The 26,051-nt window shown below is 38.6% G+C and overlaps 1 protein-coding gene across 3 annotated transcripts in view; it reads left to right on the top strand.

Moving 5' to 3' along the window:
* The window catches only part of LOC143341966 (uncharacterized), a 40,562-nt gene extending 15,337 nt beyond the window's left edge, over positions 1-25,225 (top strand). Inside the window, exons 6-8 of one of the 3 annotated variants that reach the window (XR_013079706.1) lie at positions 23,377-24,647; positions 24,758-24,982; positions 25,093-25,225. The gene's annotated coding sequence lies outside the window, so the exon portion shown is untranslated. The remainder of the gene's footprint in view (positions 1-23,376; positions 24,648-24,757; positions 24,983-25,092) is intronic. The other 2 variants (XR_013079707.1, XR_013079708.1) reach the window with 2 other exon arrangements.
* The last annotated feature ends 826 nt before the right edge of the window (positions 25,226-26,051 follow it).

Genomic DNA, 26,051 nt, shown 5'->3' with positions numbered 1-26,051 from the left:
TCGAAATCGCTGCGAGGATTCTTTGACCGAACAGATGACGCGGGGAACCATGAATTCCTGAGAACGCGTCGGGATACCTGCGACGAACGCGAACGAGAGCTCGTTTCGCTAAATTTCGGGAAAATTAAACAACATTTGTCTTCGTGAGTCTTGGGACAAGCCAATTTTCAAAATAAGTACGCAACGTTTCTACGAAAATTCTTAGGAAAATAAAATAGAAAGCTGGGGTCTTTTAATTCGTGGCATTGGACTATCAATCTCAGGAATTATTCTACTTAATGTTGATTTTTACCAAATTGGTAAATGGAAATCAACTTTCCTTTAAAGCATTTAAAAAATTAATAGGAGATAAATTTTCAAATAATTACATTGATATGTATTAAACAATTGTTAATTTAAACTTGTGCAGGACTGCAGCGGTTCCAATAATCCACTGAAGGGTTGAACGATTAGAATTATGTACCTAACTTACCTAAGAAGGATACAATACTCGACAAAATTTAATTAAAAGGGAATCAATGAGTTCAAAAACTGGAAAATTGAAATGTACAAATCATTGAACGTATGTGGATAATTATGTGTGGATGTTTGTTTTTTAAATTTGTATAAAATCGTTACTGAATGTTAAAAATATAATACTCCAGTGATCGCTAATAGTTTTTTAACTAATGCAATATTTAAGAAAACGAAACAAGAGTAAACATGAGTCTTTGGTGAATTGGAGGCCTTACTTTTCATCCTTAATGAAATTAAAATACGATATCAAATTGAAATTTCCTATTTCGGTGTCAATCCTGTACATTTCAATGCATCCTGCTACTGTGAATTGCTCTTATTACCAACGAAGTATATTCCGCAACATCGTATTAAGCTTGTTGACCTATGCGTTCGTATTACAGGGCAGGTCTGTCGAGGTATCTCGTAACTGTACATTCCTGCAGCTCAAAGGGGTAAATACGAGCGAGCAACATTGATTGTACTTCTAGCAACCACCTCCAGGGAGGTAATCAGGCCCAAATTAACCAGCCCATCTTTCTCGAACCCCAGAAGATCAAGTACTCGAAGACCCTTCTTGACTCAAATATATCTTGACCTAATTGCAACATGTTCTCAGGCGAGTCCTTGTTTTTAACACATTGACTGGCCACATGAAACCCCTCAGATTGCCCACGAAACCGAGACATTGATTTTAGATAATTGGGAATTAGCATATCCACAATTTGTTATTTTTATAGCTTAGTTAGAACTCAAGAGTGTTTTATTTAGATTTATTTTCTTTAACATCTAATCTTGAGAATTGATTATTTAGCTCCTTAATGGAAAGATAATGTTACATATATGAGTGATGTGGGTAGTCAATGTGTTAAATATTCTGAGACTATTATTTCCTCAGTTTTTCCAGCATATCCACAATTTATTATTTTTACAGCCTCGTGAAAATTCAAGAGTCCCATCTAGATTTATTTCCTTCAATATCACCCATATATGGGAGATGTGGGTGGTTAATATGTCAAATATTCTGAGTCCATTATTTCCTCAGATTTTTCAGTATACCCACAATTTGTTATTTGTACAGTCTTTATAAAATTAAAGAATCTTATCTGAATTTATTTTCCTTAACAACTAATCTCGAAAATTAATTTGTTTAATTCCTTAGTGGAAAGTTAATATCACCCGAGGGAGCGTTTCGTCCCGGAGTCTGCTTAGAAGGACATTGAATGGTCCATCAGAGGAGCGTATATATAGAAATAGGACATCGATCAAGCACTTGCGAGAGAGTTAAGAGCGCATCCCTCTGGTGGTGAGTGCGGGAGGCGCCGCGACAATACGTAAGACGGAGATTTGGTCCGAAATCTCCATCTTACGTGGCCAAGGAAATTCTTATAACGCGATTCGTCCTCTCTATGTGGATCGATGGAATCGAGTAGCGTCGTAGGTGGACGGGAGATCAATTTTCTGGTCGAATCGAGGAGCCGCGATCCCTTCGATTGAATCGCGAGACGAAAGCGAAGGCCGGAACCCCATTTCGAAATCTAATCAACGCGAAACCAAGGACAAACCAATCGGATTCGCGGGGCGGCGAGTTTCGGCTTCAAAGAGTTATGAGACATCGGAGTCACGGCGTAACCGCTAAGCCGGCGGCCGTGTATCCCGCAACGATGAGGCAATCTGATAGGATTCAAGTTCCGGCCGGGGCTGAAAATAAAGCCGCCGCGGCCACGATTAAACCCCTCTTGGTACGTTGATTACCAAACCGGACAGCTCTGGGAGGGCAGCGGTTGGCCAGGCGGTAATGCCGGAACGAGAAACGAAAATCGATGCCAGACCACGTCAACCCGCCTCTTCGGAGACTTGATTTTCCCGCTTAACTGAGTACCGCGCGATTTGGTCGGCCAACGACGCGTGTCCCTGCGCCGAGAGATATTGTTCCAAGAAACGCTCTGATACGAGCACAACCGTGTGTGCTTTGGTTCCTTTGCGTTCTATTAAATAGCCTCTATTACTTTGCAAGAAAATGTTGCGCTAATTTAATGGCAGGAGCAATCGATGGGGGGAAAAATATTTACGTGAGCTTGGAATAATAGGGTGATTGAAAAGATGAAATCACGTACGCGTGACAGTGGCCGTCAGAGCGTTAATCTTCGTTTGGTTACACAATGTATTTTTCAACGTTATTTTCCACTCCTTGTATAGGGTGTTCGGCCACCCCTGGGATAAAAATTTTAATGGGAGATTCTGGAGGCCAAAATAAGACGAAAATCAAGAATATCAGTTTCTTGATTGAGGCTTCGATAAAAAGTTATTAAGAAATTAAATTAAAAAATTTGAAATCATTCTAAAAAAAATTATTTTCGATTGCAGGGATTAATTACAATCAGTTTTGGTTATTACACATATCCCCGGAATCCTACGCATTTTCGAGAAAAAAATTTCTTACCGAAAATTTCATGTCTGACCATTCCTTTAGACGTTCTACTGAAATTTCATGCGTATCTTTAAAACATCATAACTTCTGAACGGATTGGACGATTTTAATGTTTCAAACGGCAAACAACGCGTATTTTACTGAAGAATATGTACAAATTCTAACAATATTGAAAAAGTTGTTCTTTGACCCCATAATATTAGAAAAACCCCATAAAAATGTTCCAATTTTCAAACAGCCATAACTTCTACAATAGTGAATATATTTCAATGAAACTTTTTTTTAAAGTAGAGCTCACGGGTATCTACAAAAAAGTATTAGACAACTTTTTTATAGGGTGCCAAACAAAATTACTAAAAATCCAAATGTGACGGCTAAAAATAAAGGCTAATATCAAGAATTTTTTGGGCGTGACTATGAAACTTTTTCTGATAAGTGTTTAATATTTTCGAAAGTACATTTCTTGAACTACTTCTTCGTAAAAATTTCGTATAAAAATATTAATTATTATAGTCATGATAGGAACCAGCGTGAGAGGTCTCCAAAAATTTCTTAGAAACGCATGGACGTGTAATTTTTCACTGCAAGTAGTGAAACAAAAAATCATGCAATTTTCTTAAACTATAAGACAGTAGCTTCAGTCTATAAAAATAATAATTTATTACAAAATGGTGATACTTTGAAGAAAAAATCTCAAAAAACTGTGACAAAATCAATATTTCTTTTAACATAACGTCGAAACTAATTATTCAATTAAAAATTCCTTACGTGCAACAGAAGAGAATAGTATTAGGAATCACCATATAAAATTTTAAGTAAATCGAGTAAAAATTGACCGAGTTATTGAGCAGGACAGTTTGAAAAATGCGTCCGTCTGTGGTCCAATTTTAATATTGAGGACCTTCATTATTTATAGCAAACCTGAATAGCCATCGTTAAATTGAATTACGGCTAAATAAATTACCAGTTGTACCACTTTGGTCGTGTATCGGTACGTTTCATTCACACCACTTATCACTCTAGACTAAATACTCTTGATTCACATAGTTATCTCGACCAAAACACTTCCCATTCATATGAAACCTCTACCACGGCAGAAATAATAAAAGAGTTTCAAATGAATGATGTAAAGAGCAGTTAGTTTCGAGCATCACGCACATTACATTGTTTACATCTACTAAATCTTCTGTAACTTTGTTATTTATACGAATTTCACTTTAATATTTTAGGGAGTTATTCTTAAAACCCTACATCGAAAAGAGATAAAAAAAATTTCGATTTTTTCAATCCGTCACAGTGGTTTTCCCCCTCAAATTTTGACGAAGGTCCACAAATAGCCCGAAACGTCAGAATAAACATTTCTCGTATCTCATAAACCGCATCGCCCTCTTCCAAAGAATTTATATTACACACGGCAAACGTAAAGGGAAAGAATCCCTTTCGTAAATTCGCCGGATAATGGAAATACTTCCTCGTCATAATTCAACGCTAATCCCCCATCGATAATTCAACCCTATCGCGGAAGTTTAATTGAGGAAATAATTACCGATAGCGTAAGAAGGCGATATAGATGGGAACAAAGATAGTCAAAGTTGCTTTTTCGCCGAGTCGCCAGCGACAGGGGTGAAGAAGAACGCGTTAAAGGGCGGGAGAAGGAGAAAGGGGGTGTGGAAGAAATGTAAAACGAACGAGGAGGGTGTGGCCGAGGGAAAGAAACGGTCGGGAATAATCAAAGAAGAAAACGGAGACAAAAACGAGGAGCGATATTTCAATCTTCCACCACCCCTGCACCCCCCGTCATGCCAAGGGGCGAGTTTCTTTTTTGCAGGTTGCGGGGGTAATCCGCATATCACGGATAGATTTCGTTTCGTGGGATGGGTCGGTCAGGCGATGGTTGGCGCGGCGATGAAAGGCGAAGGGTGGGGACAAAGACCTCGGGGGGTGGATGGGGTTGATTGTAGCCGGTCGAGCAGACCGGAGAGAAATTGCATTTCCCGCCGCGTGTATCTACGAGCCTTGTGTCATTTCGTTTAAACAAACCGCGTCCGTCCATCGCTGCCAACGGCCACCCTTTTCATCCCCGTTTCGTCGTTTTGCCAGCCACCCTCCCGGCGCGGTGTCCTACAAAACGCGAAACTTTCATTCTACCCCCCGGAACCGGTGAGTCCTGTCGCGGACACTTTGATCACGATTCCGCAAGTAATTCTGGCCGGCGAAAAATCGACGAACCCCTTCCTGGAAGTTCGGAAACAAAATGGTGATGTATCACCTCGCAGCAGTGAATTTATAGTCGTGATCGTACCAATACACGCGCTTAAAAATTCGACTGCGTTCACGCTGCGATTAAACCGATTTTTAATTGTTTCACGCTACGCATGATTATTTTCTGGAAGAATTATCGAGTGGAAATGAGCGAGAGAAGCATTCGTATAATTAATCTTCTCTATTCGTTTAATAGACTTTTGAGTAGCTCCTTGGAAAGTTTCTGAATTAACCCCTTGACGTACGGATTAATTTCGAATAATTTGACAAACCTATACAATTTAATTTTGTTTCAATTTTGATCTTCAACGAGAAAAACATTCGTTTAATTAATCTTCTCTATTCGTTTAATAGTCTTTTGAGTATCTTCTTGGAAAGTTTCTGAATTAACCCCTTGACGTACGAATTAATTTCGAATAATTTGTCAAACCTATACTATTTAATTTTGTTTAAATTTGTTTTTACGAGTATTAGCCACGAAAAAGAATAAATTTATTTTACGATTACCTCGTGAATGTAAAAATCTGTCGATTTTAATGTAAGACTTGATGACCAGTAGCCTCATGATTGTGTAAACTAGACATCAGAAATTTATAACGAGTCAGATTCGTAATTGCAAGGGGTCAATCAAAATCGTATTTTATTTTAGTATTAATTTCAGCTTCGATATGCAATCACGTATAAATTTCTTGAGTAATAATTGCACGGGTAATTGTAGGAAGTTCCATTAGATGTTGTATGTTGCTTGTGGTTTACGCATTACGGTGCGTCGCCACACTCGAACCAAAATAGCTATATAGTTATTTGTGTTAATGATTTCCTAATGGAAAATTAAATCGCGCAGAATCTATTCCATGGTACGTTCATTTGCTAGCCCCGAGTCCGGTGGATTTTTATTTTCTGGAGTCCTTTGATCCTCCGATGCATAATGTATTCGATGGAGAGCCCAAGAAAAAGAATCTTTGTAAAGGCTGCCATGGAACTTTAATTGGATTTGCATACGTGATGTTATCTTACGGGAGTGGCTGATTGCTCTCTTGATTTATCTACTTAATGTATGAACGTCCAAGAGATACTATCTTTTTCGAAACGTTGAGTAAAATTCTTGCGATAGAAAATTGAAAACATTCACTTATTCAGCGTCCATTGTCAGGGTTGTGATATTCCAGTAACGCGAAGGGAAACATTACCAACGAATCCGATAAATGCCTGGAATATCTGAAATAAATGGAGAATGATAAAAAATTAATAGATACGAATACTTCTCATAACTTTAATATTAATTCTGTAAACGACACGAAATTTTCATTTTATCGATTAAACTTTCACTGTTTCTTGTGTCCTGAAGTGGCGTTCGTATCGAATACAATACTTCTTGTATAATTATTTACGTGAATGTCGAAAGTTCGAACATTTTGGATGGACCCCTAGACATAGAGAAACGAGAGTAGATACAAGCTTCGAGGGAAGTAGGTAATTAAGCTGAAAACGATCGACCATCGAATCTTTTCATGGAAACTTTCGTTTCTAGAGTAGTTCTTAAATGTTTTTTTTTTTTTCAACTCGACGTTGGTACGCGTTCTCACGGTCGTTCGAAAAACTAATTGCATTCCGATGTAGCTCGCCTCCCGTGGTAGCTAACTAACACGCAATCACCGACAAAGGCGTCGGAGCTTTTGTCATCTACAAACTTTCTGGATTGTAATTTTGCCGTAAATTAACTTTCCCGGATCGCGATCCCTTCCTTTTCTGCCCGGGGAAACTTTTGCTCCAATCATTGGCACGGAACTCGCTCAAAACGAGGGTGACGTTACATTTTATCGAATACTTTGATCGCCCCGGTCGAGAATTAGAATCGAAATTGGAACGACGCTAGTTTCCATTCTGCTACCTTGTTGCGAAATCCTTTGGTTTAGGACTTCCAAATAATTTTAAATTACATTCTCTTGCAATTTATAAATTTTGAAAATGTATTTCTAATAATCATAATTCTGATCAGTCAAATAATTCCACAAGATTAGCGATTACCGATACGACAAAGACAAGTTTTATGATTTCGTGCAAAGTTGATTGTTCAGTCTCAAGATATCAAAGATTTCTCGATCAAAATAACTCGATTTTATTTGACAAAAGTTCGTGTGATATGTTTCTAAGTATACAGTATCGATGATACATTCAGGAATAGGGTGATTCTACGTGATGAAACAAATTGAAAATGAATAATAAAATGTTCTTTCATTGAGACTTCGTTTCGTGTATGCAGAAACCTATTTGCCAACGTTAAAGATGCGTCCTCGAGACGACGTTAAATTACCAAAGCGCTCTAACGTTCGACTAATAAAAAAAGAAAAGAAAATAGACGGAAAAAATTTGCAATAAGAGCAGCGCGTCGACCTTTAACCCGATAACTCGAACTAGCGTCGACGGGGTCGAGAATAATTATCACGAGCAATCGATCACAATGGAACGGTATTGGATTAAAGCACTATTAACGACTGCAACCGGTCGAACGTAATCGTTTCGTGGGTTTTCAAGCGGTGCTTTTTCCAGACTGTCGCACACTGGGAAGTTTGTCTAAAAATATCATCAAAAGTCTGTAGCAATGCTTCCCTGTGAACGTATTCTCTACGAGAGGCGTTATTTCACAATATTATATCGTCTAACACGACTAAAAATAAAAAGGAGTAATTAAACAAAGTCTCCATGGAAAGTACTTGGGAATTGTGATCCAAGATTTATGAATATTTTTGTGGAATTTATATTGTGAGAAATGTTTACTTTATCTGTTGGAGGAAGTTAAGTTTATCGTAAATATTAATTTTAATAAAGAGGGTTGAACCACGTTCGTTTGGAAATGTGAAATCGTTAAAAATCGCAAACGATAAAATAATTTAATGAATAACGAGCAACAGAGTAGTATCTATTTCGAGGAAAGAACTGATTAGGCGGTTAGCGGTTCAGCGTTTGCCCCGATGGCTGCTTTTATTAGCTTTCGAAGACGTATTAACATCCGCTATTCCGAGCACGTAGCTTGCAGTATTACCCTTGTCAGCCCTTAATCCGATATATCTCCCCAAAGGTTTCTGTGTTACAATTAGAAAGGGGTAAATGACCGTTAAATCCATCATCTTGAAATCGACAAACGTCATTAATTACCCAACAACGATTAAGTGCTTTACTGGGTTCGTGAAATTGCTCAGACGCGTCTCTGTCTCTTCGTCCATCTTGGTAAACTCTTACGATACCAACTCTTCACTTCCACGATAATTGCAACTTTGGCTGTGATATTTAAATTATAATTTATCCAACGAGGACATATTTTATTCGTAAAGAAACTATTTAAAAAAGTTGATTAATGGTCTCGATCTAAATTTCTTTCGCTGTCGGAAAATCATTTGTCCAGCTTCTAGCGTACGGTGTTTAATTAATTATCAAGCTGGTAGTGCTTGGTTGAGAACTGACACGTATCAATAGTAACGAGTACGCCGATGAATTGGTCCCATCGCTGCAATGAAACCAGGAAAGAAGGGACGCTCGATGGGGAACGAAACTCGTTGACTCGGCTCGACCTCGATTCTCCGTTGGCCAGTTCGAAGGCAGGGGTCGAAATCGGGTGCACGGTTGTATCTTCCGCCATCTGGAATCCTCCAGCTGTACATACCTGGCCGAGGGCTGACGAAGCTAATTTTGTAAAGTGTGCGTCTGGGACCGAACGTGTTAAACGGGACACGATGGTGCAGGGGACAAGTGGTCCGATAAGAATGCTTCGACGAACGAATGGAGAGAGTTATTCCGGAAAATATGAGATTGAACCCGTCCCTGGGACTAGGAGGTGAACTCTGAAATACTTACTTCGGTAGTTGTTTGCCCGGATACTGTCGAGAAACTTTTGGGAGATTCGAGAGTGACCGTAGTTCAAGTAAAATTCAATTATATTAGTCAAATTATAAGAATCTTTTATATATAATATTCAATTATATTAGTCAAATTATAAGCATCGTTTATCTTAAAAATTTGCTTTCTGGTACAATTTTGCTTGTTGCATATTTATTTTAATTTCGTACGAGTGTTATAAAATTTAGAGTAAAATTGAAATGATTAAATGTGAGTGAGGGGGATGATAAAGTCGCTTTGGAGAATTGTATCTGTACCTTGATGGCGTCGATCCACGTTTCAGATCCATCGCTATTTGAAATATTCGAGAGCGACCGTAGTTCAAGTAAAATTCAATTATAATAGTTAAATTATACAAATTTTTTTATATAAATGGCAATATTGTCTACGAGTTCTTCTACTTTAATTTCGTACGTTAAAAGTTTACAGTAAAATTGAAATGATTAAATGTGAGTGAGGGGGATGATAAAGTCGCTTTGGAGAATTGTATCTGTACCTTGATGGCGTCGATCCACGTTTCAGATCCATCGCTATTTGAAAGATTCGTGAGTGACCGCAGTTCAAGTAAAATTCAATTATATTAGTCAAATTATAAGTATCTTTTTATATAAATGGCAATATTGTCTACGAGTACTTCGATTTTATTCGCATTTATCTTAAAAATTTGCTTTCTGGTACAATTTTTCTTGTTTCATATTTATTTCAATTTCGTAGGAACGTTGTAAAATTTACAGTAAAATTGAAGTGATTAAATGTGAGTGATGGGGATGATAAAGTCGCTTTGAAGAATTGTATCTGTACTTTGATGGCGTCGATCCACGTTTCAGATCCATCGCTATTTGAAAGATTCGTGAGTGACCGTAGTTCAAGTAAAATTCAATTATAATAGTCAAATTATAAGAATCATTTTATATAAATGGCAATATTGTCTACGAGTACTTCGATTTTATTCGCGTTTATCTTAAAAATTTGGTTTCTGGTACAATTTTGTTTGTTTCATATTTATTTTAATTTCGTACGAGCGTTGTAAAATTTACAGTAAAATTGAAATGATTAAATGTGAGTGAGGGGGATGTTAAAGTCGCTTTGGAGAATTGTATCTGTACCTTGATGGCGTCGATCCACGTTTCAGATCCATCGCTATTTGAAATATTCGAGAGCGACCGTAGTTCAAGTAAAATTCAATTATAATAGTTAAATTATACAAATTTTTTTATATAAATGGCAATATTGTCTACGAGTTCTTCTACTTTAATTTCGTACGTTAAAAGTTTACAGTAAAATTGAAATGATTAAATGTGAGTGAGGGGGATGATAAAGTCGCTTTGGAGAATTGTATCTGTACCTTGATGGCGTCGATCCACGTTTCAGATCCATCGCTATTTGAAAGATTCGTGAGTGACCGCAGTTCAAGTAAAATTCAATTATATTAGTCAAATTATAAGTATCTTTTTATATAAATGGCAATATTGTCTACGAGTACTTCGATTTTATTCGCATTTATCTTAAAAATTTGCTTTCTGGTACAATTTTTCTTGTTTCATATTTATTTCAATTTCGTAGGAACGTTGTAAAATTTACAGTAAAATTGAAGTGATTAAATGTGAGTGATGGGGATGATAAAGTCGCTTTGAAGAATTGTATCTGTACTTTGATGGCGTCGATCCACGTTTCAGATCCATCGCTATTTGAAAGATTCGTGAGTGACCGTAGTTCAAGTAAAATTCAATTATAATAGTTAAATTATACAAATTTTTTTATATAAATGACAATATTGTCTACGAGTCCTTCGATTTTAAACGCGTTTATCTTAAAAATTTACTTTCTAGTACGATTTTGCTCGTTGCATATTTACTTTAATTTCGTACGTTAAAAGTTTACAGTAAAATTGAAATGATTAAATGTGAGTGAGGGGGATGATAAAGTCGCTTTGAAGAATTGTATCTGTACCTTGATGACGTCGATCCACGTTTCAGATCCATCGCTATTTGAAAGATTCGTGAGTGACCGTAGTTCAAGTAAAATTCAATTATATTAGTTAAATTATAAGAATCTTTTTATACAAATGGCAATATTGTCTACGAGTCCTTCGATTTTAATCGCGTTTATCTTAGAAATTTGCTTAAAAATTTTGCTCGTTGCACATTTATTTCAATTTCGTACGAGCGTTGTAAAATTTACAGTAAAATTGAAATGATTAAATGTGAGTGATGGGGATGATAAAGTCGCTTTGGAGAATTGTATCTGTACCTTGATGGCGTCGATCCACGTTTCAGACCCATCGCTACTTGCGCGATGCACTCCTGAACCACAACACTTGTTTCTACCCTTGTTCCTACCCTCGGCAGGTTTCCGTGTTGACGTTTTCGGATCAACGAGGAATCCTCTCAAGAACTTCTTAAACCCCCTCTGCATATTTGAAACACGACATGTATCATAAACCACGCTCCCAATGCCTCTTAGCGAATCGTTTAATCGCATTAATCGTCTACCGACCCGATATCGAGGCGGAATTAACAAACTACTTGTTGAGTGCGATGCACCTGCGCTGGAAATTACCATAAAGGATTACGCGTCTATTATTCACAAGTATGTAATCGAATTCGTAATTAAAGCGACGGCCGAGTTATCAGCGAAATAACAAAAACACGGGCGTCGAGAGTTTTCGATTAATTGATCCTCGTAGATCGTTAAGTGTTTTTAATTAAATTGCTGCCGTTAACGTTGTAACGTTCCTATTATATTTTCTGTAACTCCTCAGGGCTTACGTAATGGTAGTTTATTGAAATTTTAGGCGCTGGAACTATCAAAAATTCAATATTATTAATTACGATACTTGGTGTTCGAACGAAAGTCATTTGAAATTGTTCCTATTGGTTCGAACAACGACATCACTTTGGTAAAAAGCGTCAAAGGGCGTTTTTCGGGAGGTTGGATAAATATTGATGGTACGACTGCTATTGTTAAACCATAGTCACGCGACAAACGGCGGATTCGTTAACGCCGTGCAAACTCATTTCGCGTCCCCGAAACATTTTTTCGCCACACAGCGTTCCCCGTCCTGTTAAAAACATTAACGGCAATTAAATGCGCTCTCGACAGGCTAATTTGAAGGCAATGTCAATTGGGGCGTGGGTCGTGCCATTTTTACCGTTGCTACCAGGAAAATTGTTGCGCCGCCGTGACGAAATCGCTATTAATTCGCTCGCTGTCGCAATTACACGTAATTAAATAAGGCAAACACGGGTCGCAGGAGAAATTATCAGAGACGAAAACACATCGCTTTAATTCCATCCCCATCGAAGATATTTATTTTAATAAAACGTAATTCTTTGAATTTTATTTACTGAAACATTTAGTGGGATATTTATTTAAGTTCGCCAAATAGAACGTATTTCTGCGGGAGATTTCTTTAGAATACTTTTTACTGCAAGTAACGAATATACAAGCAATCGTTATACACGGTCCAATTTTGCTCAGAATCGAATTAGATTTTAAGACGAGATTGTGAGACATAAAAAAGATTTATTCAGGGTGAAATTGCTTCGATTACAGATAAAATTCTGTTAAAACTTTTAAAAATATTTTAAATGTGAATTAGAGAAAATTAAATTTTGCACAGATGATTTGAACGTTTTCTCTATTTTCTCTAATAATAAAGGAATTAAATAACACCTTATTCAAATCACGTTAGTAAATGTGTTTTAATCGTTACACGTGTGAAAGTATTCAGACATTCGTTAATTATTCCAACGGTTGACCCCAGTCAGCGAGACGCTAATTTAGGGCATTCGGTGATGCACCCGTAAAATCCCGGAAACTTTTCCGCGCTCGGTTCCCAATTCCTCCAGCAGCCGAGGATTTTAAAAGAGGATCAAAGACAAGGGAACGAACACGGTCGGGAGGATCTCGTAACTTTCGAGCTAATTTCTGCGCGAGTTGACTTGCCCGAAATGTGTACGTACGCACACCTGACGAATCCCGGATTCTTCCGGGCGAAACTAATTTCTCTTGATAATAACCGCCTCGTCCGACTAACGCTCGACCACGGAAAATTACGGCCCCGTGGCCGACTCGAGCGGAATAAGCGCTTACGGCACACTTTTTCCAGTCGGTTCGGGGCCATTTTGCGCCGCGGAAAATGGCCACGGTCTGCGGAATTTTTTTCGAGCGACGCTGGTGAAACGGGTGATTGACACGATATACTGACTCGCGGCACCTGAAATCCGAGATTATACTATCAACCCCCTCGTGAACGCTTGTTTATTAAATTGTGGGAAGGATTGTTTTCCTTCCAAATGGTACTTAACGCTAGAACTACCGATAATTGTTATTTATTTGTACCAAAGAGATTAAAACGATAGATACGTCTTCAGGACTCTTAGATTTTTTCAAATATATAATGCAATGGAAATAAATGTTTATTCTTCCATAGAAAACCAGGGTAAATTTTCAAAGATTCGGACCAGTAAATTTTTTACAAATTTTGTTAGGAACTATGAATCATTTTGACTGCTTTGGTAGTACTAGCACGCTTGTTTATTAAATTGTGGGAAGGATTGTTTTCTTTCCAAATGGTACTTAACGCTAGAGCTACTGACAATTATTATTTATTTGTACTAGAGAGATTAAAACTAACTAAAAGAGATTAAAATAAACAAATAAATGCAGGTGTGACAGTTTGCTAGTGTAAGAATTTGAGCAAAGATGTGTTTTTGTCGATTAATTTGGTATTTATAAAACTGACCATTGCTTTGCTTTACATCTTGGAAGAAAATTGAGAAATCATGAAATTTGCTACGGTGACATTTATATATGGATGTCATCAAATTTTGAAAGCAAGAAAATTAAATTTGTTGATTACTCGTATTCCTGAAAGCAAATATGAATTTTAAAATAATATTCCGCCCGTACTGAATTTTTTTTCTAGAAAGTGGGTAGGATTTCGAGGGTATGTCTATTCACCAAAAATGCTTATAATTGACCCCTGCAACCAAAAATAATTTTTCCAGAACGATTTGAAATTTTCGAATTTAATTGTTAATAACTTTTTAACGGAACCTCCATCAACAAATTGGTATTTTTGATTTTCGTCTTATTTTGGCCTCTGGAATCCCTCATTAAAATTTTTCCCAGGGGTGGCCGAACACCCTGTATATACACTCCTCGAATGACTTACCAATATCCCAGTCGTTTATGGCAGGGTCAGCTAGATAGCCTTACTGATGAATCCACTAGCAGACCCAGACGAAACGCGCCCTTCTTTTTTTTCTGCCCTCCTATGATTCTCACGAGTTTCCACACCGCGGCGACGCAGCGCCACATAACTATTCTTGCGTGGAAATAAATTTCTAATTGCCAAACGTGAGTTTTTGCGTTTCAAGTAACGGTGTTTATTTTTTTAAATTCAATTTATCGTAATTCTGATCGCTGTTGTCAACATTCCCATCGATTTTATCGAGATTTTGAAATCGAGAACCAGGTTTTTCGTAGAACAGAGGGTCGAAAACGTGACTACGAACGGGTCAGGTTCGAGTTTCACGAGGTACAATGATTAAGATTGTTCGTCTCGGCCATGATCGAACGAACGAGAATATCGGCAGTTTCTTTATCGTTGGTAATACACGGGAAGGTCCAGCTTGTTAGCTTTTACGGTGAAATTCCCGAAACGTCGCGCTGGATTAAAGTTTCGGACGTTAGGGAAGTTTTCAGGAGTCACGTCTCGATCGAAAGGTAAAACCTATATCGAGGATCGAGACGCTCTCCTGTAGGATATCGCGCGATCGTTATTGTAAATATCAACGCCGTTCGATTTGATTATTAATAATTGCTCCGTCTCCCTAGCGATGGGAAATTCATTTGACCGGAGTTGATTTGATTGACCATTTTGTTTGAAAAGTCGTTACTCCCCAGTTCGAAATTTTAATCGGTAAAATGGTGGCGATCGATTTCCTCAAACAAAACGGTCCGTTGTAATTGAAGTTGAATTGATATGATTGTAACGTGACTCCGGTTGCCAATATAGACCGCCGATCCGAACAGAATTTGCTTGTTTTACCAAACGCGTAACAATGAAAAATGTTTGAATTTCCTGCGTGCGAGCACGGTTCCCGTTCGCGTTAAATGAATGTTTCGAACGACGATGTAAACCACGCATATGCAAATTACGTCGAACGTGATGCATTATAATTCTTCTCAGTTTCGAATATCGACTCTAGTTTAAACGTATAGGCGTCCTCCAAAATAAAATTTTGATTATTATTAAAAATTACACAATCGATCGTATTTAAATTACACTTAATGCAATATGGAATTCAGACAAAATAATTACGATGCATATGTTTTCGTTATTCCCAAACAAAAGGTGAACTACCACCACGAGTAAATGAAAACTCGAATACAACTCACACTGACGTCAAATTTGATGTGTCAAGGTGCTACTTTCAAAATGTAAAATTTTGAAAGGAAACTAGAAATGTAATTGTTTATTATTGCAATATTCGTGGTAGGAGACTCAGACTTTTAGTCATGGAACGAAGAATTAAAAAATAATAGAGGGGTAGTCAAATGGTCGAAATTGAAATGAGTCGAATGCCAAAATAATTACTAGGTAATATTATATACGATGCATATGTTTTCGTTATTTTCAAACAAAAGTTACTCTTGTGAACTACTACCAACAATAAATGAAAAATCAAATACTCAAATATCGGCCACCCTTGGGGAAAATTTTAATGAGGGATTCTAGAGGCCAAAATAAGACGAAAATCAAGAATATCAATTTCTTGATTGAGGCTTCGTTAAAAAGTTATTAAAAAATTAAATTAAAAAACTTAAAATCATTCTGAAAAAATTATGGTTAGTTGCAGGGGTCAATTACAATCATTTTTGGTGAATAGACATACCCCCGAAATCCTACTCAGTTTCGAGAAAAAAATTCCTTACCGAAACTGTGATGTCTGACCATATATTGATATGTTTCCCTGAATTTTTTCGACGGAAAAAAATTTTTTCAAATTGTTCTGGAAAAATTATTTTCAGTTGCGGGGATCAATTGCAATCATTTTTGGTCAATAGACATACCGCCGAATTCCTACGTACTTTCGAGAAAAAAATTCCTTACCCAAAATATAATTTCTGGCCAGAAATCTCTGCTAGAAATTTCATGCGAATCTTTAAAACATCATAACTTTTGAACGGATTGGACGATTTTAATGTTTAAAAAAGCAAACTACGCGAATTTTGATGGAGAATATGTGAGAATACCAAAAATATTCGAAAAGTTGGTTCTTTGCCCCGTAAAGTGAGAATAACCCCATAAAAATCGTCCAATTTTCAAACAGCTATAATTTCTACAATAATGAATATATTTCAACGAAACTTTTTTCTGAAGTAGAGCTCATGGGTACCTATAAAAAAGTATTAAACAACTTTTCTGTAAGGCGTCAAATAAAAGTATTAAAAATGAAAAACTAATTTTTAAGAAAAATCGACAGGGGGTAGGTGCCTAAATTTTTCGGCGAAAAAGAAAAATTTCAAATCGTTCTGGAAAAATTATTTTCAGTTGCGGGGATCAATTACAATCATTTTTAATGAATAGGCATACCCCCGAAATCCTAGGCACTTTCGAGAAAAAAATTCTTTAAGAAAAAACTTCAAACGTTAATAACTTTTTAACGAACCCTCAATCAACAAATTAGTATTCTTGATTGTTGTCTTATTTTGACCTCTAGAATCTCCCATTAAAATTTTTGTGATATCTATGACAGCAGACTTAAACTTTCGACCATAAAAAAATAATAATCAGTAGACAAATGGTCGAAATTGAAACTCGTCGTCACGAAAGTAATCAGTAAAAAGGTTTCGACGTATTAAATAAATAAACCTGAAACGCCGGTCGGGGAATGGCGTATTCTCGAGGTGTTCAAAGGGGCGAGTCGTCGTCAAGTAGTCGATCGTCGGAGCGTTTGACGTTGAACAAACTCATAATCGTTCCGATTCGCGAGTCTTCAAAGCGAGCCTCGAAGTTCCAGGCACTGGTGGCTTGTTTGGCAAGGCCTAAGGCGGTTCGAAATTCGACGCGGCAGATTTTGGCCAGTGCTTAAGCGTTGTCCCGCTCGCAACTTCAATAAGTCTCCGAGACGTACTCGCGTTCCCGTGGAGCTTGTAATTGATAGCACTTCGGCGGCGACTCCGAACCCAGCAATATCTATCAATTAATTTCTGAAGGCCGTTACGCCAAGTTCGTACCGCTGCATTTGTCACGCGTCGCGACGTTTAATCGCTCGCGATAAGTGCAAGATAAGTTCTGGGTTCATTTGTTATTCCCCGCGAGACGCATTAAGTCGTCCGTCGGCGGATCCGTGGACGTTTATGAGAGCGTTGCATCGATGGAACATTATAAAAAATGTTTTAATTGAGAATCGTTCGTGAAATTCGTCAATTATTTCGACTTTGATTTAAAAAATCTGTCGATAGATTATAATTTACAATTGAATTGATAAATAAAACGTGAAAGTTGTTTTTAAAAGATGTTTCTCGCGTTTGTTAAGAATATCGTCGAACGGTGTTATTCAGAAAATCTTTGAAAAAAAGTTTCGGGCCGATTAAAGCGGAAGAAAATCCTGTATCGACTTGTTCTGAAAACTTTGATCGTTAACATCGAAGGCTCGCGGCCAGTCGACTTGATCTCCGCGATTTCACGCAGTCGTTTAAAATTTTAATCGTCGGGAGTACCCGCTACCGCGTGCAATCGAATTACTGGGAAAAATTCACGACGAGAAGTTATAACGATGTTCTTTTGTTAACACTTCCCCAGCCGAAGATTTTATCGCGCGGACTGAAACTGGGAACCGCGTGCTATTTCAGAAACTTCAAAAGCTGGAAGTTTCAAGGTTCTCGCGTTCGAATGAGAGCGAAAATGAAAATGAAAAATATTACTTTGGAGTCGTTTAAAAATTACATCTCTTTACTTGCGTTTTGACCTTTCTATTGTCACTTGTGATAGATTTTATTATAAATTTCCTTGGAAAACAGAAAAAAGATTTTACATATCCACGATACAAACTCATGTTTCACACGTTGCTATTCTACTTTATGACACATAATTAGCCCTGAATGGCCAAGACACGTCGCTTGGACGTTAAGTGGTCGAACATTGACGTGCACCAATTGTTTTTCAACGTCGATTCCGAATCCACCTCATTCACGTAACCTGTTCCTGCCTTCGTGCAAGCTTCAAGATCACAGAACTTGGGGAAACAGGTCTGCCACGACATCAGGCACGGAAGAACGAACTTGTATCGCGACCGTTACATCCTCGACTGGAACCGCAAGCTGCCGGAAGTGTTGCAAAGAGATTCGAGCAAAACAAGAGTCCCTGGCGACATCAAGAGCTGTTAGTATTTTCCCGACAATTACACAGACCCGGTGGCTTATCATTTACTGTTGTCGTCGCGGGAACAAAGACTGCATCGTTGAGGTTGCAACTTTTCTTCGTCCGTTGAAGAAGCTGCCATTTTATTTCCGCTTCGAACTAAATCAAACGCCGGTGTATAAAGTAACGCGGGTGTATAGTTCTCTCATCTTGCTATCGAATTTGTACCGCCAGATGTGGAGAGGTTCAATTATAAAAATGAAAAAAATTAGAATCGAGTGAATCGATACGGATGGAATGAAATTCAAATTGATTCTAGCTTTAAATTCGTCGACAAAAATTTTCACCTTATTTTTAATTTAAACTTACGTACGCTTCGGGCTGAATTGTATCGAATCGTCGTGAAACATATTTGCTGTTCTAGGTACAGCTACTTTCACTTGTAATAGTGATTTACTATAAATGGAAGAAAACCTGATTCGAGTCGTTGTTTTTGAACGTCTATTTTGTCATATACTGAGATATTTGAGGGACTAAATTCCAATTCAAAGGGAAAGAAAATTCCTAAGACACAAGTTTCTTTTCACGTATAGCGAATTATAGCGTACGAATACGAGTGTATAGAGTAGGTGTCTATAATTGTAGTCCACTGCTAAGAATCCCATCTCAGTTTCATCCCAATCTTTTCCAGGATGAACCAGAGAATGATACCACGCCATTTAATCGTTTCGCAAAAAGAGCTCTGCATATCGTTGCAGTTAGCCTCGTAATTATTCTCGAAGGTGCGATTTCCGACTCTAACGAGATATTCCCAGTGACAGTTAATGTTCGCGCGATGATGAGGTGTAACCCAGGGGCGTTTAGTTGGACGGCGAATTGTTCGAAGTCCGGGGTAAGTACAAGTTTCTCAAAGACGCGGGGCGAGGCCTTCTCCGTTGTTTAAGGGTGTATCGAGTTGCTCCCTTGCAGTTGTTCCTGGCAGAGCACCGGCACAAAAGGAAATCGCTTAATGACACCGAGCGCCTTAAGTTTGTCGTTGCGTTGCAAGCGACGGAATGCAATAACGCGCCCTTGTCGATCCTCAATCGAGATCGCGTCGAGCGTTCGAGCGCATCCAGACGCTTCAAACAGAACGATTTAGTGTTCTGATTACCGATCAGCGCTTTGCAGCTCCCAACAACAACACCCCCATCGCTCGTGTTCCTCGGAGTTTCCGTAGATATTAAACTCACGTGAAAATTAAATTTTGTTTTATCCTCTACTACAAATACAGTCGTGTGAAATACTCGATCAGTAATTATTATTTTTACATTTAATTAGGTTCTTGTTTGTCTCACTTTGGACACTTAAATACCTTTCATGTTTAAGCGTATACCTCCTTCTTTAACACATAGTGAATTTTCTCTTTATATTGAAAAGAAATATGTTTTTGCATATGTGATTTGTTGGAAACGTTCATTTTACAATAATGACAAGTGGAGTGTATTTACTGTGACACTCTAAGCGCGTGAAATTTAGGGAGAACTGTTCCTCCCACTCTGACTCTTCGCGATTAACAATTAAATTTAAAAATTTCAAATCGTTCTAAAAAAATTATTTTCAGTTGCGGGGGTCAATTACAATCATTTTTGATCATTATACATATCCTCGAAATCCTGTACACTTTCGAGAGAAAAATTAATTACTGAAAATATAATGTCTGACTGTCACCCTGAAAATTGAAAAGTTTCAAATTGTTCTAAAAAAATTATTTTCGGTTGCGGGGGTCAATTATAATCATTTTTGGTGAATAGACATACCCCCGAAATTCTACCCACTTTCTAGAAAAAAATTCGAGAATGTGTGAAATTTTTCGACGGGGGAAAAAAACTTCAAATCGTTTTGGAAAAATTATTTTCGATTGCAGGGGTCAATTACAATCATTTTTGGTGAATAGACATACCCCCGAAATCCTACCCACTTTCTAGAAAAAAATTTAGTACGGGCGGAACTTTAAACGTTAATAACTTTTTAACGAAGCCTCCATCAACAAATTGATATTCTTGATTTTCGTGTTATTTTGGCTTCCAGAATCCTCCATTACAATTTTTCCCAGGGTTGGCCAAACACTCTGTATATTCCTAAATGCAACGGAAACGTATAATCATTATATTACAATAGTCGTATCAATCTTGCGTAACATGCTCCGTGTATCGATCCTAAAGGGTGTCGTTTCCGCGAAACATTCGTCCGAGTACGTCGTAAAGGCATCGAAGAGCCATAAAGAAATATCTTCGTAAAAACGTACCGCTGAAATATAAATCTTAAGGCAGTCCATAGTTTTGCGCGCAACGTTTCGCGAACAAGCAACGCGAACGTCCTCGATAAAACCTTTCCGGGGGAAGTCGCGAGCGTCTTTCCCGTTGGCTCGAGTGGGAGGGTGGGTCTTGGAAAAAACAGAGGGGTCGCCTGGTAAGAGATATCCGGCGACGATACGCCGGGGGAAATTCAAATTCGTGCCGGAATCCAATATTTCTGGGGCTCGCAAGAAAGTCCCGTGGAATGCCACGTGGAACGATATTACGGCGCATTGCTGCTGGCTACGGGGGTGGAAGCGATGCTAGTGGGGTTAGAGCAGTGATTCTTAACCACTATGCCGTAGCACATCACCGTGCCATGAAACCAGCAACCCTGCACCGTCGAATATTTAACGAAAGATCTAACGAATTTTTATTTCTTACGGTTCTCGAAATTCTTGGATGCTACGACCGAGCAAAAATAACAGATTTGTTTTGACGAGTTGCATTTACATTGGAATTTCTATCGAATTAAAATGTAATAAAAGTTTTTGCTACTTTAAAGCCACCTCTGGTAATATTATTTCCCATTAAAATTCTCGAGTCATCCTCCACGCGACAGAAGAAACTATACGAAAGTCAAACATAATTTGTAAATAAACTTCGTGATAGGAATGTAGTTAAAACAGCCACTCTTTTTTTCGCATTTAAGTAAAAGTAAATTAAATCAACAATTAATTATAGTGCAAAGAAAGTGTTTTTCTCCGTTCGCGTTGTACGGTTCGTTTTTTAATAAATAATGCATAAATACGTCTTCGTGCAGTTTACGTGAAATATTCTTGGAAGTCGATTTCATGCTTTCTATTTTGTTTCTTATTTCTCGAAGAAAGATCTACCGTAAATATGAGATTTCTCGACGGCCTGGATAACAATACACGGAAAAATAAGGGCTGAAATGCAGGAAATAGTAGACAGTAATACAGAACGGAATTGTTGTGCAACGATTAGTCTACAGATATCGGTATCGAATCCACGACGATGTAAATTATGCGTTAAAAGTATGGCTGCATTAAAAAGCGATACGTGTTTACATCATTTAATCTATAGCAAACATTACAAGGCGACAGTAACATACTCTTCCTTGGAAACGAATGTAGAAATGTGCTGAAAGAATGAATTTTTATTCGTATTTTCTTGTTAATAAATTCATATTTCTTTTCATAAACACGAAACACTAAAAGCTTCTTTGTCACAAATTTAATTAAGAAATTTAATTATAGAAATTACTACACCAAACTTCGTTATTCCTTGAAAAAATCTCTCCTGAAATGCACATTGAATTTCGAAACCTTTTTTTTATTTTGAACTCATAGCGCTGGAAGCCATCGAAAAATGAAAAAACTCAAGAGATCAAATTCGAACCTATAGCAAAGCTTCCTCTGTTACATTCAATAACCAGAAAAGTAATGTGGACCAGAATTTTTTCAAACTATGCTCCGCTTTCGACGAAAAACGATTTTGAAGATTCCAGTTTAGAGGCTACCAGTGTGTTGGAAACGTAGTAAAAAAAAAGAAAAAAAATAACGAAATTCAAGAATAAAATTGACTTGTCGAAACGAAGAAGAATATAATGTTTCAATTCAATCCAACACAACTTTTTTAAAATATTCATGTTAAAATATTTCGACAAATAATGGGTTCCTACTTTGTTTAATATATGTTTAACATATTCTTTCCATGGATAATGCGTCCCACTTATATCTACGATTCATCAGTAGATTTCAAGTAACATGTCTGACCATTGTTCGAGATTTCTACTTAGATTAATCCTCGAAAACGTTGTCGATGTTGTTACCTTCTTAAGTTTGTTTCAGGTGGCTAAAATATGGTAACGTCGATGTGAAACAATTGCTATAAAGATATTTATTCCATTGTGAAAGATCTGTGAATCTTTGAACCCGTTTCTTTTTCGAAAACACTAAACATGGACATCAATATCGTTCTCCACTACACGAGAAGCTAATTCGCGTTTCTTCGCTTCTACAGAACAATTTATCGCGCATTTCGCGTCATTTAACAACACGGCGAAGTAACGCGCGATCATTCGCGAAGCGTTAACAAATAACGTCGACCGGCCCCGTTTATCGCGAAACTTTTAATTACGTTCGCGCTTCGGAGCGCATCTTCCGGGGGCCCGATTTTCGACGAAACTTTAGAAACTCGCCATCCAGCCGTAAAGTAAGGGCCAACTGCTTAGGCGATTTCGCGAAGATAAAAACTGCAGGGAGCTAAGCAGTGGGCGCAACTTCCCCTTAACGTCCTCGAACTTCGAAAGAGAAGACACCCACTTGGTCGACCATTTTTCTTCCTCAGCCGTGACTTCGTTCCCGCCCTTTGACTTTTTCTCGAATTAAATTCATTGAGTCACCGCGAAGAACTGCTCGACTCCCTCTTTTCCTATCTACCGTGCCTTTTAAAATTGTGTTTGGTTCGTTTTAAGGTACTTTGGAACCCTGAAAGTGTACACACGTGGGTCTGACAGATCTCGTTATGGCTTCTTGCCTCAATTTATATTTATGTTTTAGGTTCTAATATAAATTATTTTCGAGCAGAGACTGACTCTGAAAATGTTTACCTTACAGAAAGCGTCAAGTTTTCTCGTTTGCCAAGAGAAGTGGTGGAGCCATCGTTGGGTTCGTTCGCGTCGAACAGGCGATTCGTTATCCGAGCAACGACGAAAGCAATTATTCGCGCGTTTATGGTTGTCTACGTCGGAGGGAAACTGAATTCCACGACGAGGAAAAGTATTTTTCATTAAATCGTGGACTCTATCGAGTTGTGGAACTCGCCGCTATCGGATGGGAGAGGAATGAATTCGAAGTTGTTCGGTTCGTTTTCAATGGGAGGAAGATTTCTGCAACCGACTTAAATATCGAGCAGAGGCATTCTTCGGCGCGGGGGGGAAAAAGGTCTTGCCAAGTTCCGTCGGTCGAACGCAAGTTGTTTGCAAACGCGGAAATGCTCACGGCCACAGGAAGTTGCGAGCAACTAGGCGCCAAATGAATATCATCGTAAACTGTTGCCGCGAACTTGCGGGGCTGCTTCTTTTTGACGATTCCACCGGCCAGCATCGAATCCGTTCGCCGTTCCGGTGGCCAATTTGCAAGCCTCCCTTACCCCGGAAGAATTACTTGCCAGAGGAATTGGCGCAAATAAAAGTCTCGACGGTACTACGAAAGTTCGCGCAATCTTGGTATGTTCTTTCTTTGCGAATAATTAGACGGCGAATAACTCCGCGGCGAGCGCCAACATTTTACAGCGTTGCGGTATCGCGAAGATTCTTCTTAGGTACGAGGTAAAAACACGGTCCCGAGGAATTTCGAGGGAGTAACGAGTTGTTCAACGATGATAAGTTATCTCGTAGCCACGACACTCGTGCTTCGAAGTACGTAAACGCGATTAAAAATATCCTCGACGACGGTGGTTAATAACGTTACTCGACGGATGATACGATAATGGCGACATTGATTATTTTTATATGCAGAAGGGGAGGTTCGTGCAACTGATACAGGCTATAACTCCCTTGTTAACGCATTTACGAAAAAATGACAGAGCAGAAAGGAAAATGACCCGATGAGCACTGTATATGTAAGACCTTAAATTAGGTTCGAATTCAACAGTGCAGGTGGAATTAAGAATTGCATACTTTTCTTAAATGGAGATACATATTTTTTGTTTCACAGATCCATTCCCCTGAGAATTCTACGTACAAAATTATTAAGGTATCACACAAAGTACGAGGTACAAGGTACGACAACATGTACGTTTGAATTTTCCTACAAGTCTCCGCGAACCTCTGCTGACCACTGCTGGTCTCTCCATGCCTCTACTGGTGGCTAACTTGAGTTAAGAGGTAATGTCATAAAACTGTTTTTCCCAGTTATACCTATTTTTAACTGAAGACTAAGGTGAAAAGCACGAGGTACAAGGCACGACTACATGTACTTTTGAATTTTCTTACAGGCCGCCGCTGGTCTCTGCTGACCGCTACAGACCACTCCTGATACTTCTGACAACGTATAACGATTACGACTGACTACTGTTAGCCTCTCCCAGCCTCTGCTGGCCTCTGCTTATATTGCTGACAACGTATAACGATTACTACCGACTTCTGACAGCCTCCGCGGACCTCTGCTGACCACTGCTGGTCTCTCCATCCCTCTACTGGTGGCTAACTTGAGTTAAGAGGTAATGTCACAAAACTGTTTTTCCCAGTTATACCTATTTTTACCTAAAGACTAAGGTGAAAAGCACGAGGTACAAGGCACGACTACATGTACTTTTGAATTTTCTTACAGGCCTCCGCTGGCCTCTGCTGACCGCTGCTGATCACTCCTGATACTTCTGGCAACGTATAACGATTACTACTGGCTTGTACCAGCCTATCCTAGCCTCTGCTGGCTCCTGCTGACCACCGCTCATATTTCTGACAACGTATAACGATTACTACTGACTTCTGCCTGCCTCCGCTGGACTCTGCTGACCGCTACAGACCACTCCTGATACTTCCGACAACGTATAACGATTACAACTTGCTACTGTCTGCCCCTGCTGGACTCTGCTTGCCACTGCTTGCCACTGCTAGCCTCTGCTGACCACAGCTGACCACCCCTGATGCTTCCGACAACGTATAACGATTACTACTTGTTACTGCTTGCCCCTGCTGGACTCTACTTGCCTCTGCATGCCTCTGCTGGCCTTCGTTAGCCTCTGCTGACCGCTGCTGACCACTGCTGACCACCCTTATATTTCTGGCAACGTACAACGATTACTACTGGCTGCTGCTAGCCTCTGCTGGCCTCTGCCAACATCTCCCGACGTCAGCTGACCATCGCTGAGCACTGCTGACCGTTGCTGACAACTTGTGACATGATGTAATATAATATAATATGTTTATATGTATTAAAGTTTTGTATAATGTAAATCTATGGCAATAAATGATATAATTTCAAAGAATTCCATGTGTCCTCATCATTTTTACCTTTTCTTTCCTCTCGAAATCATTCCCTTAGCTATAAGATACATGTCACCTGTTCCCCTACCATGTCCTCCTGATATCAATGTCCAAATTGTCCAAAAACCGTCAGCGCCAGACCTATGATCGATTAAAGATACTTATTCATTCATTCAGTAAACGTCAGCTCCCGTACTAGCTGCCAGAGATAAAAATTTTCTAGTCTAAAATGGACCTGAAACCGTCAGCGCCATAGCTACGGGTCGATAGGTAAACGGCAGCTCCGCGTACTAGCTGCCAGAG

This window comes from Colletes latitarsis, chromosome 5 (genome assembly GCF_051014445.1).
Source record: "Colletes latitarsis isolate SP2378_abdomen chromosome 5, iyColLati1, whole genome shotgun sequence".
Taxonomy (NCBI): Eukaryota; Metazoa; Arthropoda; class Insecta; order Hymenoptera; family Colletidae; genus Colletes; species Colletes latitarsis.
The sequence above is the reverse complement of the archived record's forward strand: the minus strand, read 5'-3'. Positions and strand labels throughout refer to the sequence as shown.